Source organism: Propithecus coquereli, unplaced genomic scaffold, assembly GCF_000956105.1.
Source record: "Propithecus coquereli isolate 6110/MARCELLA unplaced genomic scaffold, Pcoq_1.0 Scaffold54, whole genome shotgun sequence".
Classification (NCBI taxonomy): domain Eukaryota; kingdom Metazoa; phylum Chordata; class Mammalia; order Primates; family Indriidae; genus Propithecus; species Propithecus coquereli.
In genome coordinates this window covers 6,380,451-6,402,980 of record NW_012151285.1, presented here as the reverse complement: position 1 = coordinate 6,402,980, position 22,530 = coordinate 6,380,451, and positions in this window count along the sequence as shown.

Genomic DNA, 22,530 nt, shown 5'->3' with positions numbered 1-22,530 from the left:
GGAGGGCAAGGGTGGGTCTCTATAGAGGTTAGGAATGCAGCCCTCAATTGTCAAAGCCTGTTGGCACCAGTGTGCTTAACCCTGCAGAGCAAGTGAGCACAACTAGGCTCTCCCCACAAGCCTGGATGCTCAGCAAATGCCTGTTTTAACTATTTACATCATTTACTATTGGAAATCCACAGCCGAAATCCTAAACTCCTACTTAGGTGGAAAGTGTTTCTTTAAAAGCACAGAGAGCAATTCTCTTGGTCTATTTACCTTCAAAATCATGGCAAACTTTTTAGGGAATAGAAGAGACTGAACAGGAAGGCTACTAAGTAAACGGGCTGTTATCGGCTAAGTCTGGCAGGGAAGCCATGCCCAAGTTCCCATGTGTTTTTAAAAAATACTAACTTGTAAGGGCTTTCTACATTTTTGTGTTGAGAGATGAAGCTTGCAGTGGATTCTGTTACTTAATCAGCAAAATTCAGCTTTTAAAATCTGACTTCACTATAATTTGTAATAAAGGTTTGTTGGTGATCTCTAGGCTGTGCAATTATCAGGAACATGGTTCTACTCTTTTTGAGGCCAGAGACCCCTTTGAGAATATAATAAAACTGTGGGCCATTTTCCCAGGACACAAAATCAACCTTCTACACACGAATTAAGAGGATCATAGATGCCTTAAAGAGCTTTTTCATCTACATGGCTACCAGGTTACAGATTCCCATTCTCATATAATATAATATATTCTCTGAGCCACAGAAAAAAAACAGAGATGCGTAACTAGGTGTTTATCCTGGGTCAGGAGCCTAGCGACTTCTGTCCCTCTCAGAAAACTGTCTGTCGTCGGCTGCCACTCAAGGAAAACGTTGGGAAGGTAACAGGAATCACCTACTGTGAAGTTCTGATAGCCACAAGCTTCCTGTGCCCGGGCCAGTGGAACAGCTTCAGTTATCTAAGATAATTCATTTGGTGCCAATTACGGTGCCTGTTTAATTGTTCAGTGTTTCCACTTTCGGGAACTCCTCCCCGATGACTGACTGCTGTGGCGTCACTGCCATTCTGAATCATGCAAATGAGGATGTCATATCCTCTGACTCAGAATGCTTTATTTCATTGAAAATTATTTTGAGAATTGCAAGCAGAGAGTTGGTCTTTGCTTAGATTGAACTTCCCAAATACATCACTTTTCCTTTTCTCACAGGAATCCAGATGATGTGGAGGGCGACCGGGAAGTGTGCAGGGGGATCCTATGGGTCTGTACTGGAGAAGCCGGCATTTGCTGGCAGGGAAGTGCTCCTCCTCTGCTGAGAGGCTGTGGTCCGCAGGCCTTGCCAAATCTGGTGCAGCGGCTAATAGCACATTTCCATGTATGTACTTTTCTCCCTATTTTCCCCAAGGAAAGGGCGAGTCAGGATATGCCCGCCTAGCATACAGGACTGAAATAGCCTCGTTTAAGTAGTTCAGTAGCTATTAAGTGAAATTCCTTGGCTTTGTCCATTCTGAGCACCAGTATCTACACTGCACTGGTCAGACAGCATCGCCCTCCCAGGTCAACTACCTGTGTGCTCTTGTACTCTATACGGAAAGGCAATATGCACAGGGTTTGTGAAAACAGACATTAGAAGTAGAATTTGAGTCCCAATGGGCCAGTTATGTGACTTGCTAGTTGTGTGAACTAGGCAAGTTACTGCACCTCTCTGAACCTCTATCTACTCATTTATAAAAGGAGGCGATACTAGTATCCAACTCATAGAGTTATTGTGAGGACTAAATTACTTAATGCAATACATGTAACGTTCCTAGATCTGTGCCTGGCGTGTATTAAGTACTGTGTGATGCATGTATTATTTGCGATGGTTGGCTATTATTATTACATAATAGCTCTAACTATTCTTTAACTCAGAGTTAAAGCCAGGAGAAACACGTATTGCTTTTAGTTTAAAGGATAAATGACAATATAGCATAGAGGTTAATTTTCAGATTCAGGATTCAATCCCAGGCTCCCAAGGCAATGCTCTTCCAGCACTGTCCAACAGAACATTCCACAGTAATGGAACTGATCTCTTTGTGCTGTCCAGTGCGATAGCCACTGTACACATGTGGCAACTGAGCCCTTGAAATGAGGTGATGGCTCCTGAGAAATGGAATTTTTATTTTATCTAATTTTAGGTAATTTAAATTAAATTTAAATAGCCACATGTGGCTAGTGGCTATTGGACAGCACATGCCTAGACCACCATGTGGCATTACTTTACTAACAGGCTAGTTTCCACAAAGAGACTGGTAGAGATTCTTATACACACTGTTTTTATTCCGTATTTCTCTACACTGGTTGCAGTTCCTTCATTCGGGACTTTTATTGCTATCTTATTGAAAAATAGCTCTAGTTGGCCAGGCGCGGTGGCTCACGCCTGTAATCCTAGCTCTCTGGGAGGCCGAGGCAGGCGGATTGTTTGAGCTCAGAAGTTCGAAACCAGCCTGAGCAAGAGCAAGACCCCGTCTCTACTAAAATTAGAAAGAAATTAATTGGACAACTAAAAATATATAGAAAAAAATTAGCCGGGCATGGTGGCACATGCCTGTAGTCCCAGCTACCGGGAGGCTGAGGCAGGAGGATCACTTGAGCCCAGGAGTTTGAGGTTGCTGTGAGCTAGGCTGACGCCACGGCACTCACTCTAGCCCGGGCAAAAGAGTGAGACTCTGTCTCAAAAAAAAAAAAAAAGAAAAAGAAATGGCCTATTCTGCCTCCAAATACTCCACTTAATGATGGCTCATTGTTTAACTGGTTACCCCTTGCTCCCTCTTCTCCTTGAGCTTGATGCCAGGCACTGTTCTTTAGCCACAGGTCACATGTGCACATGCCCAGCCCAGCCCAGGTTCTCTGGATAGGGCAGGAGTTCTATTTTGCTCTTTTTTGCAGAACTAGCAATTTGTTTATTGTTGTCAAGGCCGAAAATGGAGCCTTGAGATACAGAAACAGACACCATTGCACTTTCTATGTAACACCATCAAACTTGGCTTTCCCTTCATCCACCAAATTATGCTCTTACTTTGCTTCTGTTTCATAAAATTAACTGCCGGTCTGATTACAAATGGCCAATCTCCTCATCTCCAACCTCTGTCTCCCACCACACCATTGTAATTTGCCAGGTGTTACCTGTCCAAGTTCAGAGAGACTCAGGGGGAAAAAATCAAAACAAGTAGCACACACATTTTCCCCTGAGTTAAATTTGTATTGCAGCCAAGAAAATGATTTCATTTGAATGACAGCACACGCATCTTGCTGCCTATCCCCATTTTGGCTTCACTGTTTTATTCAATTATCTCTGCTATGATGTTTTATCCAAACAATCACTATCCCATTCATAAGCAGGGCAGAGAGTATGACTCTGTCACCCTTACCCAGCTCCCTGGTACAGCATTACTTGTAATCATCATTTTCAAAGCTGTGTTTCCTAAATCACAACTGGGGTCATTTTGCTTAGAAGCCAAATGATAGAAGCCCCACAAATAAACATGAAATTTTAAACAAACTTTAAAAATGTGACATAATGATTATCCAATCATTTCTAAGAGTGAAGCCAGTAGTATCTCCAGGTAGTTCATTTTGATTTGCTGTGCTCAGAGTCAACAGCGTGTCTCATGTGCAAATCTCCTGCCAAATCATTTCCTCTCTTTGTTTTCAGACTGGATTTCCAAGCAGAATATTCATATCTTTTTCTGTATATAGACTGACTCAGCCTATTTTGTGGGCAAAGAGGGTAGGTGCATTGTGCATTTATCTTATTCATCTTCGTGTGATATTAGGGTGGTGATTTGAGAATGTTAATTTCCCTTGTTTTCATTGGATTGATTCTCTCCTTTCCCACCTTCATTCCTTTTGATATGTTCGTAGGTTATCACTTGAGTGATTTTTGAGACACAGTGAATCAAAGGGATTAACACATCATTTTGATCCACAACTTTTTTCACTGATATAATAGCAGGCACTTGCCTTTGCACGTAATTTAACAAAATGAGGCTTCGTGTGTTGCTCTCTAGAAACCTGAGAATCACATCATCATAGGCGTAACATTTTCATCTGGCTGCCATAGACCTCCTTTCATGCCACACAAATGTCTCACTCTTCTTCCTAAGGTTAGCGAAAGACTTTCAGTCAACACTTGCATTTGTAGACCATAAAGTTTGTAAGCTGAAGAGCCTTCCTGCTAGATGGATTTGTATGGGTTGGTAGGAATGTACTTTAAAACTACTTGTAGGATTTATCCAGAAAGGCAAGCAAGGTGAACTCAACAATTTTGAGTTCAGAATTATGAAAAAGACCAATTGTATCCCCGAGTCATTATTAAAGCATTCTAATGTAAGCATGATAGTTTATAACTACTGAGAATGAAAAAAAAATTTCTCTGTGTTCTTTCTTCTAATTTGGCTTACATCAATAAAGTCTATGTCAATTAGAAAGCAACTTCTTAGTAGGAGAAAAATAGAATTGATACGTATGGAAATAAAGAGATTAAAAACCACAAATGCTTACTATTGATCTTTAGAAGGTAAAAAGTAGCCACAAACTTTGGGTACTATTTCTTCCACGTTTTATTTATTTTTACATTCATGAAACTTGGAGAAGGCATTTACTCAACAGGCATTCACCTGCTAGGTAACAAGGTATGCAGGACACCAGACAATAATAGAAACCAGTCATTGGTCAAATGACAAAATGTGTAGTAACGATGGAAAGTGACAGAGAACAGAGAAGTAAAGTCCAGAAGAATCAGGTAAGTCTTCATGGAGGAGGTGGGACCTAAAGAGGGTGAAATTTTTATAACAAAAAGGTCATATAAATATTAGTATTATATTAATTCATCTGGGTGTCATCTCTATGACTGGTAGACATAATTTTAAATTCTTGTTTTCAAAATTCCATTTTTAGGAGAATTGAGAAAGTAGTTGCTCACATCACGTTCTGTATTCTGTGGTTCAGACGAGGAACGCTGATTAAGAGAAGCTGGTTTACACATTATTTCTTGGGCTCAGGATTCTAGTTGTTAAAAATCTGTCAAAACGTGGGCCAGTCGTGAGCCAGTCACCCACCACAAAGGCATGCTAGGAGCCAAGCCAGACAGAGCCCAGAGAAAGTATGAGGAAACCAACAGGATCTGAAGGGGGTGAGGGAAGAGAGAAAAAGGCTGAGTTGTGTCCCTGAAGGCAAGGTCCTATTAGCAAACAGAGGCCTAGGGAAAATTCACTCAAATTTAGAAGAGAAAACACAGTCTAGAGGAAACCCATAGTCTCTGGCACCTGGTAAGTAATTTTTAAATGCATCTACGGATGGGTAGATGAACCCAAACCAGGGAGTAGGGAAAAGAAATATTAACCTGTCACTCTAAGAGTTCCTTCCATACAACATGGAACAGGAACTAGAAAATGAAAAGGAGAAGAAACGATCAGGAAGGGCTTCCTATCGACTTCCTATGATAGCCTGTGCCCTGGAAAGAGGGAGACACCATGGAGACCCAAGATCCTTGGGATATATGTGGCTCAGGAGAAGGGGCCACCATCTAAGGGTCCTTTGAAAGTGCCTGGAGTGTCCCTGTGTGAGGGCACAGGACTGATGTCACTATTTCTAAATTTTTCAGGTATCCATCAAGGGAGTGATTCATTGAGTTTAGGAAAGAGTCAAATCAACATATAGATCCTGGGAACACTGGAAAGGGGCTAAAGTGGACTTAAGGGCAACCACAAACTAATAGAAATATTTTCACTCTAACTATAATTCATGTATCTCTGAAATCCCTGCTTATGCAGAAATCTAGCCACCTGAAAAGTCTCCTCCCGCCACCGCCTCCACCACCACCACCACCTCCAGGTACTTTTGGGAGTCCCTTGCAGATGTTTAATCTGGGCTCAAAAACAAATTCAACCAACTAGGACTTGGCATTAATCTGATGTCTAGATATCTCTTTTTCACCTGCCCCAGCTGCCTTCTGGTTTAAGTGATATGTCTTGCCTTTTATTCTGGGCACATCTACTTCTACTTAGCATTTCATCTTCTGCCCAATACCCAGGTCAGCTCTGCTGGAGATGGTGGCTGCCACAGAGAACAATCACAGTGCTCAATGTATATGGTATTCTGAGGCAAAGTGGCAGAGGACAGATCTCCATTTGTTTGGCACTCTCAGGGGAGCATTAAAGGAATATTATACTCTCCCTCCAGAAATTTGGCATTTTAGTAAAAATAGTTGTAAAAATTTACTGTTAAGAAAAACTGACTAGTGTCTCTTTATTAGTTTTTCTTCTTTATTTTGTTTTGATTTTTGCATTTTCCATTTTGTTCTGTTTTAGCCACTGTAGACTTACAAAGGAATAAAAAGCCTCCTTCCTCCCCCACTTTCACCACAGATAGAAGATGCTAGCGTTCGTGTTTTTAAAGGTCTAACCTCTTCATCAGCCACAACTCCAGGAAAGAATCAATCACTTTTTGTATATCAGATCCATAAAGATAGAATAAGTTAGAAAGAGCAATGGAAGGTGATGTTTTAAACTCAAGAGGAGTGACCCAATCCCTAGCATGACTTCCTTGAGTTAAAAGAAGGCAGTGGTGACAGATTCCTCAAGGAATGGAAATTGTGTTCCCCTCCCCACCCCATACTCAAGGGCAGCAGGATCTTTGAGAAAGGGCTGTATAAAGGCTTCAGAACTGGCCACTTAGAAGTCTGCTTACTCTGAGCACAGAGCCATACACTTCCTAACCCTAAACCATGAACCTCTCAGAAGAGACAATGATGGACTGAAGGCCAGAGGATCTTCTCCCTGATCTTTTAGATTGGAAAAGCTCTTTGAGTGCTGTAAAAACCCTAGAATGAGCTGGAAACACACCAAAACATAACTGAGTCTGAATATCCAACAAACCCTAATGGAAAAAAACTGAGACATTTATTTCACTTAGAAAAATCTAACATGAAATAAAGAGATACCGATTATACAACTTCTTCAGCTTCTATTACCAAACCTCCCTCCCTCTCTCTCTCTCTCTCTCTCTCTCTCTCTCTCTCTCCTTCTCTCTCTCCTTGCCTGCTAAGATCCAGGAAGCTTGAATGGGGCCAGGGATGGATCCAAAACCAGACAGAAAGCCACATTCAGAGCCACCATGTCCGCACACAACCACTGCTTTGTTATCAGGCCAAACTTATCTTCCGGGATCTCTGTCCCTGAGGATAAATTCTCTCTCAAAAGATTCAACAGTGTCTTACTGAAAATAGACCTCTGATGTATCTACCACATCAGTTAGCCAAATGTGCAGAGAGTTCTGGATTCCAGAGGTGGGTTTGTATGGAACTCAAGCCCTCATATTGGGGCTCAAAAAAAATATGATGTTGAAAAAGTGGGGTCCCCTGTCATATTAGTGAATAGGCATCTTCAGGAGCCATATTAGCATCTGCTTTATGCTGAGACGGCCCCTAAAATCTCACCGACTAAACACATTAAGAGTTTATCGCTTGCTGCTATAGACTAAATGTTTGTGTTTCCCCAAAAAATTCATATGTTGAAATCCTAATCCCCAAGGTGATAGAACTGGGAGTTTGGGCCTTTGAGAGGTGATTACATTCACTGCAGTCTAAGGCTGGCTGGGAAGCTACTGCCTTCTTTAGACAGACGTGTGTTGCGTACAGTCCCCACCTGTTGTACTGCTTCACAACACTGAAGCATTAGCAGCCACTTATCATTGCACTTGCTCTGTGCTGTGGTCTGAATGTTTGTGCACCCCCAAAATTCATATGTTGACATCTTCACTCCTATGTTGATGGTGGTAGAAGGTTGGTGCTTTGGGAGGTGATTAGGTGATGGAGGTGGAGCCGACAGGAATGGGATAAGTGCTCTTATGAAAGAGGCTTGAGAGAGACCCCTCACCCCTTCTGCCATATGAGGACATTGAGAAAACACAGTGTCTATTTTCAGGGCTCAGAAAACAGTTGTCCAAAATGAAGAAGTCAGAAGCAGCCTCAGAAGCAAGGTTTTTCTCTCACCTTTTCCTGTCCTCCTGTCTCTCGGTCCCATTCTCCCCCAATGCTAACCATGGAAACAAGAATCCTTCTTCCCCAGGGCAGATCATAAAAGCCAGAACCCCTTTTCCTAGAAAGCCAGCCATAAAACCTGGAATTATTCTGTGTAAAAACTGACCATAAAGAAATTATCTGACCTATCTTGTTTGACTGTAGGTCATAAGAATTCCACTCCAAAAGGGGCCCTGCCCCACCTCCAGAAGGAATGCATGCTCAGAGAGGCCAAGAAGAATCTAGACAGACAGGACTTGCCGGGTTTCCTCACTCGATCTATTACCATTAGATCATACCCTTTTTGTCCAAAACATTTCTACTTGGCTGTCCATACTTTGTTCAACCTAAGCATAAAATGGACTATTTCACCTATATCTTTGGGTCGTCAGTTTGAAGGCTCCTGTGTATATACATTAAATAAATTTGTATGCCTTTTCTCCGATTAATAAATCTGCCTCATGTCAGTGATGTTCAGCAAACCATCAGAGGACCGGAGGTCTTGGTCCCTGTAAACCAGGAAGTGGGACCTTACCAGACAGCAAATCTGAAGGCCTTGATCTTGGACTTCCCAGCCTCCAGAAATGTAAGAAATAAATTTCTGTTGTTTATAAACCACTCAATCTATGATACTTTGTTCTAGAAGTCTGAATAGATTAAGACATTAACTCACATCACAATCAAATGAGATCAGAAGGGAGCTCTGCTCCATGTAGTCGTTCAAGAGACACGGTCTCCCTCCATATTGTAGTAGCACCGTGTTCTAAGGCTTCACCCTTCTCTGCATTAAGCCAGTGGTGGGATGAGAGCAGGAAGAACTGCATGTGAGAAGGTTTCATGGGCCAAGACTTAAAGTTGTATACAGTACTTACCTCCAAATTCCATGAAGTACTTCAGGCACCTGAAACCCCACCCCACCACTGCCACCACTATTGCTCACTGAAAAGAAATCTGGGAAATCTTTGTCCAGGAATTAGTGACAATTAGGTGGTAAACATCTAGTCCATCTCAAGTCCCAGCCACAAAACATAGCTTTCCTTCTCTGCTTATGTTTATTCACTCTCCTGGATTGGATGAGCTAATAATTGAGTAAAGTATTAAATTATGAGTACTCTCCAATGGCCTAAACTACTCATAGAATCTTATTCTTTCTGTGAAAGTTAAATCCTGAAAATATTCAGGTAGATCAATTTCTCATTGTAATATTTCATAATAAATCACTAATTTGTTCTGGTGGTTTTGATGACTAGGCAACATAAAATACTGGAAATCTAATTTTTAGCTCCTCAGACAGGTACAAATACTGCCCCACTCTGTATTTTTACTAACATGATCAGAGACTGGCATTTGAGCTCAAGAGCCTCTCCAGGCTGATGAAGTCAGTGCTCTGGGCCCTGGAGACTTGGCTATGGAAAGCCAAACCACAGATCTGAAGGCTCCTTGGTGAGTTATAGGAATGGAACTGAATGTGCATACCCTTGGGGTAAAATTGTCCTCATCAAGGGGACTACAGTGTTACCTCCTCCTCCTCCTCATCTCAGAGACGGAGAAGTCAATCTCTGAAACCAACAGGTAATCTATCTGTCCTCCCCTTGGGAGTGCCAGAGGCACATGGGGAACACTTTTCTGCCAGACTCTTGTCCAATACTCCACACTGCATTGCCCTTTTACTGACTATCTGCATTTCCAAGTCCATACCAGGAAATTAGTTTCAGAAGGCTCTCATATTACACTTCTCTTTAATATTCTTTGAATTTGGTCTATCTCAGCCAGCCTCCAGTTTCTAAATGTTTAGGTAGGTCAATTTCTCATTTTCATAATTATTTCATAGTAAAACATTTATTTGTTCTGGTGGTTTTATGACCTTTGATGAATGCCTTCTAGTCTAAAGATACTTTAATTCTTTCATTTATCTCACTGTCAACTTTTGTGTCCAAGATCCTATTCAGTTAGAGGCTACTGAACATAAGGTAAGAATAACTCAAAAGTTTCAGAGACACCTAAAAGTGTTTAAGGATTAAGAAAAAAATTGACACAAATCTCAAAGGAAAATGAGTCAAAAAGAGTTTTTCAGGGTGTGGTCCCCTAAATTTCTGCATAACATCACTCAGGCTTTTCTCTTTTACAACACAGATGCCTGGGCCCCAGTGCTATGGTCTGTATGTGTGTGTCACCCTAAAATTCATATGCTGAAACCTAATCATGAATGCAGTGATATTAGGAGGCGAAGCATTTGGGAGGTGATTAGATCACGAGGACGGAACCTTCATGAACAGGATTAGTGTTCCACAGAAGAGGCCTAAGAGATGCTGTTTGCACCTTCCACCATGTGAGGACACACCTACAAGGTGCTGTCTACGCATCATAAAGTGGGTTCTCACCGCACACCAAATCTGCCAGCACCTTGGTCTCAAACTCCTCAGCCACCAAAACTAAGAGAAATAAATTTCTGTTGTTTATAAACTCCTAGTCTAAGATATTTTGTTATAGCAGCTCAAATTGACCACGGCACCCACTATAGATCTATAAATTCAGATTCTCTAAAGAATAAAGCTGGGATTCAGAATTTTTAAACAAACTGCCCCTGGTGATTCTAATTCACATTAAAACTGAGAATTACTAAATTAAAGGATGATCGTGTATCAAAAAGTAGGCTGTGAAGGTCTGTTGGAAAAATACATGTACCTCGAGGAAGAACATTCAGCACATGTCTATGGAGGTTTGCTGTCTATGTGTCATCATTACAATGTGGGTGGCACAGGACGACTGTGAAGGGAGAGTGTTAGGTGATCTCCCTCCCACACCTACCCCTCCTCTCAGAGAAAGCACGATGTCCTGATAGGTACCCATAAACAGTGAGCTGGGTGACTAATTTAAGCATATCCTAAAGAACACCATGCCCTATTCCCCCTTTATACATAGAAGACTTGAGAGAGAAGAGGAGGATATAAAGAGACAAATGCTTCTTTCTTAATATCTCCCTAGGAGTGGGGGGGATGGGGAAAATTAAATTTGTCCTTCTCCCTTCAAAGGCTTGAACAAAGAGACTCTCTGATGAGGTATAAAAGTGTTCCAGTTGTCTGTTACTATGCAACAAACTAACCCCAAACTTAGTGGCTCACAATAGCAATGCTATCTCCATGGTACTGGAGCTGAGTGGTTTCAGCTAGATGTTCTTATTTGGTATCTCTCATGTAGCATCAGTCAGGTAGCAGCTGGATCTGGAGATCTCTTAAGTTTCATGGGCCAGGCTTGCAAAATGACTCACTCATACAGGTAAGAGTTGAAGCTGTGTGTCAGCTAGGAGCCCAGCAGAAGCTGTCAACCAGAGCACTTATATGTAGTCTCTCCATGTGGCTTGGGCTTCCCACAGCATTCGCTGGGGTATGGTGAGTCTTGCAGGGACTGATCCAAGACCAAGAGCTCTAGGATCAAGCTGCAAGCCCTCTCATGAACCAGCCTCAGAAGTCCTAGAACATCTTTTCTGATTCGTTCTACTGGCTGATCAAGTCACTTAGGCCATTTCATATCCAACAGAAGGGGAAATAGGCTCCTTTCTTTATTGGGTGGTGGGGGGAGTGGTAAGGTCACACTGAAATAGAACATTAGGGGTGAGAGATAACATGGCAGCTATATGGAAAATATAATCTACCATAGAATGTGGCTCTGAAATATGGCACAAAGTTTGTTTCTATTTTGCCATCAAGGGTACTTGGAAGATAATGAAAAAGATATCCAAGATTCTGGAGATGGGCTAAGACAAGTCCAAAATGTGGTATAGAAAGTAGCACTGGGGGAATTCTCAGAGGCCACCCACAAACTCCACCCAAACCCTGCTCCCTGTGGTTCACTGTGCCTTGGCATCATAGCAGAGGGGACAAAGGCTGGGAGCATCCATTGTAGGTAAGAATTCCCCAGGAATGAGTGTTGGGACCTGCAGAATCCCACCCTGCACAGCTCCCAAATGGAGTGAACGCATACCACAACTGTGCACACACATACCTCATGCTGACAGCAAAGACCAACACAAAAGGCTCTCATCTCCTCTTTACACTCAGGGTTGGTGTGCACTGAATGTTGCCTGAACAGGTGCAGGCATTAGGTTGAGAACAAGAGGGAGAGATTGAGAGAGGAAGATGGGCCTCCCCTTCTTCTACACCAGGTCTCTTGAAGCTGAGCAGAAGACTCTTACCATGGATAGTGATTCTTGAATGTGACTGAATATTTACTCTATGCGAGACTTGAGAACTTAATAACCAAATTAGAATGCAAATCACTATTCAGGGCTGAATTTATCAGTAGGGTCTGAAGTACCTTTACAGTTCTATACTTTCTTTCTGTACCTCCTCCCCACCTCAAACCCCACTCCAAAATGCAGGAGCAAAGGATTAAGGACTTGAAAAATTATGATAACAGCTTAAAAAATAGTTCACTCCATGTTTGGACATTACTAAGATGCTCAGATTGCTCAAGCAAACTTTCTACATGCAAATACTTTTTTGAAAAGAAACATTTGACTTACTCTCCAATGGGAAAATCCTGAAAGTTAGACCTAGTAGCTGTATCAGAGATGGTTCTGTAGTAAAATGTGGAGTGCTTCGGTTCTACAGAAATATCTATTTCATCCTAGAGCTGTGTGATCATTTATAAATGTCTATCCTGCCACAACTAGTCTGCAAGATTCCTGAGGGCAGGGCCCACGTCTGCTTTGCCCACCTTTGATTGTGTCTTTAGCACCTCACATGGTGCCTCTCACAGGGAAGGTATTCAACAAATATTTGTTGAATGAATAATTGAGTTGGGTTGATTAGTCAAAGAAGCAAAGAACTCTACAGGTAGAAGAGATTTTTGAATCATTTAGTCCAACCTTGATCTTCATCATTGTGATTCTGAGGTCCATGGAAGATAAAGAACCTACTAGTCATAATGGATATGTCTGTGGCAGAGTGAGGAGTAGAACTCAGGTCTCTTTTCTCTGAATCCAGGAATTTCCCAAACGTAATACATTTCCTTTTCCACACAGCAGGAGAGCTGGGTACTGGACTGAATTGAATTTAGGTACTGGATTGAATCTGGCTCTGACTCCGAGGTAATATCAACAACATTTCCTTGCTTTTCCCCTCTCCCCTTAAAGTCATATAACTCAACTAAATTAAAAGAAGAGGTTCATAAATAGAACATAATTTCAACAAAAACTAAATGCATCTAGAAGGAGAGAATAAGGGGAGAGAGGGGGCTTTTATCCAACCTGGTTCAACAATAAGTATCCGGTATAGAAAAGAACCAAAACACTGAGGTCACAAGTTCAAGACAAGCCTGAGACCAGCCTGAGCAAGAGCAAGACACCATCTCTACAAAAAAAAAAAAAAATAGAAAAATTAACTGGGCATGGTGGGGCACACCTATAGTCCTAGCTACTCAGGAGGCTGCAACAGGAGGATCATTTCAGCCCAGGAGTTTGAGGTTGCAGTGAGCTATGATGATGCCATGGCACACTAGCCAGGCAATAGAGTGAGACCCTGTCTCAAAAAGAAAAAAGAAAAAAGACTAAAATCCTTTCACGTAGATTATATTCTAGTTAGGGAGGTAGAAGGCTGTAACGGACATTTGAGTGTCTCGACTTCAGTCTTTAGACAAGGGACTATCAAGAGAAGTGCTGGAATGGATGAATGCAGAAAATGGAATAAAGCATAAAGAAGCAGGACGTTCAGATAAAAAGAATATTGCCGAAGTCCAGCTAATATTGGGGGCAGAATCAGCACAGTGGTATTTGCCATGGAAAGGAAGAGAGAGAATTAAGGGACATGTCAGAGACAGACTCATGTAAAGTGACTAATTATATGTAGGGGTTGAGAGAGAGGAGTCAGAAAATTTTCTGGTCTCCAAATTTGGGCCATGGAAGAGTGGGAGTACCAGTAGCCAACATCCAGACGAGCACTTCTGTGAGATGAGTTCAGTTGAGGTCATGTTGGAGGGTTAGATAGCTGTGAAACAGCCAGGGAGCGGTGTCTGGCCAGCTACTGGGAGTGGAAGTCTGGCCTTGAGAAGAAATGGGTAAAGATGCAGATATGGAAGTTCTGGGCAGACAAGTGGGAGTTGAATCCATGGGAATGAATGAAGTTACTCAAAAGATGAAGGGGTCTTGAGGAAACAGACAATGGAGAAGAGGGTAGGGAAGATAAGTAGAAGAGAACCTTAGGGAACGATTTCATTTAAGGGGCGAGAGAACAAAAAAGAGCCGTGGAAGGCTACTAAAAGTAGCACAAAGTGGTAGGAAGGAAATCAGAAGAGAATATTGTGTCAGAAGTGATTGGATGAGAGAAGCAGCGGGGAGTCAAGAGTGTCAAAAATACCGTCAAGAATGAAGTAGACTATAGTTGGAGTTGCATAATTATTATTTCTGTAGACTAAGTAAATCTTACTCAGTAGGGTAATTAGTGCTGCATTGCTGTTCTGAGAAAAAGTATAAATTGTGCTGGTCAAAATGCACAGTTTTCTGCTCCAGTGAAATCTTTGCCAGCTGACAGATACCAGTAACTTTAAAACTTAGTAAAGATCTATTTTATACTTAGAGGTATTCCTTTTTCCCCCAGATTTCATGCAAATTATGGATAAAGAATGTAGCAATTTAATAAATCACTATACTTTTGAACTCAGCCATAATAAGAATCTCCCAGAAGAGCAATTTAGAAGAAAAACTATAAAAAGTATTCTGCTTATTGTTGAATTGAATTAAGGCTTTTAGGAAGAAAAATGGGATAGTAGTTTGTTGAAAATAGAGTACTTTGAACAAAATAGAAAGTGTCATGCATGTCTTATGCGCGACACTTACACAAAGTAGTGATATTTAGTTTCTAACTATTGTCACTTGAATAGACAATCGTCTATGGATTTTTAATTGCACGTTGCAATCTGAGTCCAATCAAAATTAATACCTATCACAACAATAGATTTTATTCTTGTCTACATTGTATATAATATCTTGCATAGAGCATTATCATGATGGTCAAGACCATCCTCTTTCAAAACACATCATTTTTCTTGGAATCTCTCCTAACGTCAATCACCTCAGAGAATCTCTGTTAATGTCATTACAGAGAAATAGAAAATGAGGTCTGCCCTGTTATTAACATGCCATTATTTTGAAAAAAGAGAAAAATTTAATAGGAATTTAAATAAAAAGGGGTATATGAGGATAGGAAGGAAAAACATATCAAAATGTGAAAATCAAGTAAGACAACTTGTTCAAATTCCAACAGTCCACAACATACCACATTATACCTGTCTCATAAATTTTCCTTTAGCGTGGGGTAGAAAATTAAATTACCACATTTCTGTGATTTAAGATCTTTGAATTTGATTTGAATAGCTGTGTTTCTGAAGTTGCTTCATTACATTTTTTCCTATGAAGGTAAAGCTTTTTATTATTTCAAGAATTATTCACACCATATTTTTAGTCCCTTAAGATCTTAAAATGCAAATAGTGTTTGCTGATTTTATAAAAAAGAATGTTAGGTCATTTTTATAGATGCTGTTAATTACCTGCCCAACAATATTTCTTCCTTCCTTCCTTTCAGCACCCCGATTTGATTCAGGCAGTCACCCTGTCCTCTTCACTGGGGAAATCCTGAGTAGCCTAAGCCAATCTTGGGCATGTCATTGCTCAGGAAAGTAACATTGATTGCCCCCAAGCCTATTACCTAAGTTGTCCTAATCTGATTGGAAAGAAGAGCTTATACTTTCTTTCTTTCCTGCTGGACATGAATAAGGAAGCATGAAGTCCCAGTTGTCACAGACAGCCATCTTGCTCCCATGAGGGAAACCAGTCTTAGGATCAAGAAAGGCAGAGAAGAGATACATAAAGAACCTGAATTCTTGAGGATGCCATTGGGCTGCTGTTCATTCTAACTGGAACCCATTTTACCCTTTGGACTATCAGAAATGGAACAAAATAAATATTATTATTAGGTTTATGTTGATTTGAGTTGAGGTTTTCTGCTATTGTCAACCAAAAACATCTTAGTGATAGAGTAATTTGCCTGAACTCTTAAAAATAGCACTGTATATTCACTTTATTCTTTCTTCACAACTTTGGGTAGCACATTTGTAATATATCTGAGAACACAAAGGCACACTAAAGTCAAATTATATACCAAAAATAATCTAGCCTAGTTATGACTAAAACTTCCAGGGCCTAACATACTAACCACATTTGACAGATAGTTCTTTAAGATACGCTATGCCCTTATGGTACTGGCTATATAATTTAATCTCACAATCAAGGAGATTCCACATTCATAAGCACCCCAAATTCCTCCATTTTGCCACATTCCTCTAGTATTACCCTTATCCAAGTCACCACAATTATTCCTCACCTGAATTATCTTGTAGCTGGTTTTCCCGCTGCTGTCTCTAAAGTGTATACTTCCAACAGATGCCAGAGTAGCCTTTAAACCAAATCATATCAATTGTTTAACATCCTCCAATGTCTTCCACCATACTCAGAAAAAAACCCAAAGTGCTTACCTTGGTTTACAAATCCCCACATGATCTGTCCTCTCCACACACTTCAGACCCATGTCCATCCACTCTCTCCCCAAGTCAAGAGACTCCAACTAAACTGGTCTTTGTTCTGTTCATCCAACACACCAACCTTATTCCCAAATTAAGGGTCTTTGCCCAGGCTGTTCACTCAACCTGGAAGGCTCATTCCTTTAATCTTCTTATGGCTAATGTATTCTTTTAATTCAGATCTTATTTTAAATGAAACATCCTCACAGGGACCACCCTCAATCACCCAAGCTACAATAGGTCCTCAGTCAACTGTGTATCACTTCTGCATAACCTTTCTTACTATCTGGCAAGTTTCTTGTTTATTTACTGCCTCAGTTGTCCAAATGAATAAATAAGTGAAAGCATTCCTGCTTTTGTAGCTATCTTGAACCCTTGATAAATGCACTTCTCTGTGTTTAGTTCAGTTATACTACAAAGAGTTTTGAAATCTCAAATGTCACTTTCACTAGGTCAAATATATGTACCAGCAACAGAATGAGATACCACTGAAAAATTGTGTAAGCCCAAGTGATCATAAAAATTGTATCTGGCTCTTTAACTAGCAAAATAAAAAAGTCCAAACCAGTTTTGTCCCTTGGAGTCATTAACTTTAAGTCAGCAAGAGCAGTCAGCTAAGACAAATCCAGACATTAACTTTCATTTGAATAGGTTGAATGTGTTTACCAACTGGAATTGTTGACCAATGGCATTTGAAAGTCATTAACAAAAATGATGTCACAATTATCAAGTGAGCAGAAAGTAGAGCAACCATGAAAGATAAGATGAAACTCAGAAAACATGTGGATTTAAGTCACAGAACATTGCATTGGTCTCACTGTCTTCTTGTAAACCCATAAAATAAGCCCTTATAATAAGAAAGCATTGAATAATGCTATCATGGTCCATGGCCCTCATAGGCCACTAATTTATTAATTTTAAGACTATCCCAATGTTTTATGCACACAAAATAGTGCATAAAACTCTGAGTTTCAGAATCTCTCGCTGCACAGACTCTGAAAAGTGGTTATGTCCACTAACTGCTTTCATGGTCATTTCCAGTGTAAACTAAAAATAAAATGCTAAGTCCCCCGACTGACTGAATGAACCCCCTCTTGGCCGAGGGGACCCCAGAAAAACCTTAAATTTGAGTTCCCAGCCACGATAGGAAGGAAGGTAGGAATTGCCTCCTTTTGCGCCCTCCCTTTTGGAGTTTAGACACTACAACTAACCAGCATTAATGTTAAAACAGAGATCATAAGACAGACAAAACAAACTCTTTGTGGCAGTAAGATACTAAATTACAAATAAGACTTAAGGCAATGCAAGGCAAAGGTTACGTCTCCCTGCAGGCCATCAATTTGTTTAACAGATCCCTTTGAGTAGGTAAATTGTGGCTTGCTCTATGATTAGCTGACTTCCTTATCTTAACACAAAACATTCCTTTCTACTGACTCTGAGATTTTAGACAAAGCCTTATTCCATTAGCCGATAACAAATAAAAGAATCTCTGAATCCACCTATAACCTGTAAGCCCCTATTTCAAGATGTCCCACATTTTCGAGCCAAACCAATGTATACCTTCCACGTATTGGTTTATTATTTTATCTACAAGTCCCATCTCCCTAAAATGGGTAAAGCCAAACTGTCATGCAGCTGCCTTGGGTGCACTTTCTGAGGACCTGCTGAGGGTATCTCCTCCCCTGAGCCTACGTCATTCATATTGGCTCAGAATAAACCTCTTTAAATTATTTTACGGAGTTTGTTTCTTTTTTCCATTAACACCAGCATTTTCTTTCTCTGCTTAGTTACTCATTTTAGAAGGGAAAAAGACCAAAGGATAGCCTCACACGAATGAGGATCTTTTTGGTGACAGAATAGGCGCAAAAGTTAGAGATTGATAAAGCTATTTTTTCACCAGCACTGCAAGTCAAGGAAAGTATAAGAATTGTTTCTGAGTAGATGTTCTCTCAAATAGAACTTGCCAAGACCAAGTTTCTGCTATTTAGAAGAAATATAACATATGCTCTTTAGCATACTTCTTTTAACTTCCCATTTCTTAGAATCCCAGTGCTGTCCAAACAAAACCTTGGTTACAAGTTCAGATTTATTGAAACAAGTAAATGAAATCTGCTTGCAATTCATAGCTTTGGCATAAAGTGCCCAATTTTAGATAAGTGATTTTGCACAGGTCAATATCTTAGGTTAGTTGTTCTTTGCAACAGGATTACTGTAGGTTTCTAAAAACACAAGTTTGACAGCCTAGAATTCATTATGCCAAAGATATGAAATGCTGAATATAAAAGCCAATATCCAATTGTTTATTTTAATATTATTTTGCCCAGGTATGTAAAAGATATGTACTTTCTGAAAACATCGTCTTTTGCTCTCATTGCTCAATTCGTGGCCCATAAATATCCATCTTTAGAGTTTAATGAACTCACCTGGAAGCTAATTCACTTTGAATTCGAACATTTGCCAAAAAATTTCAGGCCAGTGAATGAGTACTATAGAAAAATTACATGTGTTTTCAAGGCACATTATGTGCCTAATACCCCTTAGAAATATCTTCTGTTTTCTATTCAAATATTATAACAAAATGTTCTACTGTGGGGGAATACCCAAATCTCTTACCTTCTTCTAAATAGAAGTCTTTTTTTATTTTTTTATTTTTCACCAATTTCAATGAGTACAATGTTTTTTCATTTGGAATTTGTTTTGGACAAACCAGTATAGGGAGAAAAATGAACAAATGAAAACTATGTGTGGCATGAGTCAATTGCTTGCAACCGTGATAGTGACTAAATGCATAAAAATTTGCTGTAAATAAGAAAAAAGTGAATTTGACTCTAAGTAGTTTTAAAAATAATCCATTTGAATTTATCGGAGAGGACAGGGAATATGTTTTCTTTTCCAAATCCATTTCAATTGAATTAAAAATTCTATGGGGGCAGGAAGCAGCTCAGACCAGTGGATTGAACCTTGGAGATTTGAAATCTGACAAATCAGGATAGCAGCCCAGGTATTTAAACCACTTTGTGACCTCTGCCAGGTTACTTGTTCTCTCTAGGCCTGAATTTCCCTACTATAAGAGAAGCATCTGACTCGTGGTAAGCTATCAATAAGCATTAGCTCTCTTTGTATTTCCCAACACACCCAGCTCAGGGCTTTGCATAGTGAATACCTAATGAATGTTTCCTGAATCAAATGAAATTGAATATCATTTCTGAACTATGAAATATATGCTTCCATATAAGGAATAATTGAAATTAGCAAGACTTTTGCCAACTTCAGATTCTTCTCAACTTTAGATTGCTTCTAATATCTCATTCATGCTTATCTCATCTTACTCCTCACTCCTAAACCAAAATGGAAAATTTGTGCATGATTACAATCTAATTAAATGCATGAAAAGTCACATTTTATGTATCAATCTGAATTTGGTCAGGGAAATGAAGTCAATATCAGCATTATAGGGAAAATGAATGGACTATAAAAATTCAAGCTGCAAGAGATATAAGAAGATGCAAAAAGAAGGTTTAGAAGACAGTGTCTGGAGTATCTCTTAACCAGAAAGGGGAAAAGCCATTTATGCCCGTGAAGCTCTAGAAACTGACATAATCCATGAAGTGGACTTTAAGGGCAGGTCTGGAAACCACCTCTTTTGCCACAACCTAGAGAACATATGGTCTGAGGAAGTTCAAGAAAGTGCCAGAACCACTAAGTGGAAGCTTGTGGAGAGGTCTAGAAACCAGCTACATCTAACAATTAGGACCTTCCCAGAATAACAGCTTCCACTTCACTTGCACCCTCCAAGTGTCACTCAAGTTCCTTTCATAGCAAATTCTAACTCAGCACCCTATAGGTAAAAGAATATAGGGAAATGTAATCCTCAGCTTTAAATGGCGCTGCTCATGGTGGAGTTAAGTTGAAAATAACAAACCCAGCACAGTCCATACGATGCCCTTATTAGCCTGTTAACTCAGTAGCTATCCTATTACTATAACCATCTTTAATTTCCAAATAAAGACAATGACAGCATCATGCTTCCACCCAAATGAATGCAATTATTCTTCATACAACCAAAGACATGCTAATCCTCTGCCCCATAAAGGAGACAGACAAAAGGTTCACATGCCACTGTTAAATCTTCAAAATAGAAAGCAAGACAATCCTCTCACTCAAGTGCAATGTGGTACAAAGACTTAAGTATCATAAAGACTTTGGTTCAAATCCACGCCCTCCTACTTGACCATGGAGTAACTTCTGAGCCTTTGCAACATGACTGTTTGGAGGTTCTGGAGGCTGTGTGTTCTAGCAGGATGAATCTGTCAGATCAGCCAATGCCAAAGCCAGACTGGGATCTTTTCACCAATGGGAGCAGCTTTATGGACAACAAAGGGCTGGATATGTGTCAGTCATGAAACGCACTGCCGCCTGGGACTTCAGCCCAGGAAGCTGAGCTGATGGCTTTAACCAGGGCTCTTCAGTTATCCAGAGGAGAAAAAGGTAAACACTTATACAGACTCTAAGTATGCATTTATGATTTGCATGCTCATGATGCCATTGGAAGGAAAGGCATCTCCTGATGGCAGGAAGTAAGTATATTAAGTATGCCACCTTTTCCACCTGGTAATTTGTTGTCACTAGGATACCTTTTCAGGGTGGGTAGAAGTGTACCCTACCCAAATGGAGAGAGCATCTGAAGTCAAGTAAGATGGGCTCCTACCAGGAACTGCTGGCCCAGGACAGGGCCTTTGCTGAGTTCCTGTGCATGTACACCCGCACAGAGCAAGAATAGGCCTCAGAGGATGATGGGATGATAGGCATCAACAGTCTAGGGAAAGAGGCCAAGCAGATGGAAAATGGCATGCTGGTGATGGACACCACGGGCAGACTGCTGTAGAGACAGCTCGGCAGCTCACCCTCCTATAGCAAGGAAGTCAGCAGGCACCACAGCAGCATGGCTGAGCTACAGAAAGCCAGGGCCAACCAACAAGGAAGAAACGTGGAAACTGATGGAGGCAGACAAGGCTCAGATTGGGAAGGTCAAGCTGTCCATGTCCTAGGACTGCATGAAGGCCATTGGACTGTTCCTCTCCTTCCTGAGAATCTTCCTCTTCTTGTTGTCACCTTGGCTTTTAACTATTGGCTCAGTCTCTGGACCAATGGCCCCATTGCTGACAGAACCCAGGAGCACACTCCACAGAGCCCTGGGCATTTCACAAGGAATCACCATGTTTGACCATTCCATGTTGGTGTCCATATTGGGGGGTCTTTGCTTCACTCCATCTGCTCCTGGACCTGCTATACAATGTCCTGCAGTTGCCCATGAGCTTCTTCGAGCAGACTCCCAGTGGGAACCTGGTGAACTGCTTCTCAAGGAGCTGGACACAGTGAACTCAATGATCCTGCAGGTTATCAAGATGTTCATAGGCTCCTTTCCTCCATACAGAGTGATAATGGACCCACCTTTGTAGCAGAGGTAACCCAGAAAGTAAGTAAAGCCCTACACCTAGAATGGAAATTGCATGGAACCCATCTAAAGTGGAATAGGACATTGCTGCTTGCCCTCCTCTGGATAAGGGTAGCCCCTAGAAGCAAGCTTAAGATAACCCCCTAAGAAATAGTTTATGAGAGACCCCTCCTAGCACCCCAAGGTAAGTATGGTAATATAACCATGAGTAAAGAAAGCAGATTAAAGCAATATGTCAAACGAGTAGATCAGCTGCTAACCACTATGTATGAGTTTGCCTCTTTCAGGTCCCCACCCCAGTTGGAAGCAGAGAAGTGGAAGGGACCCTATGAAGTGCCTCTAACAATGCACCCCTTATTGAAATTATCAGGAGTAAAAGCCTTGGGTCTATCATACCAGAGTAAAGAGGTGTCCCATGGAAAAAGAGGACCCAAACCCCTAGTGGAAGGGCCAGCCTTTCAGTGATCT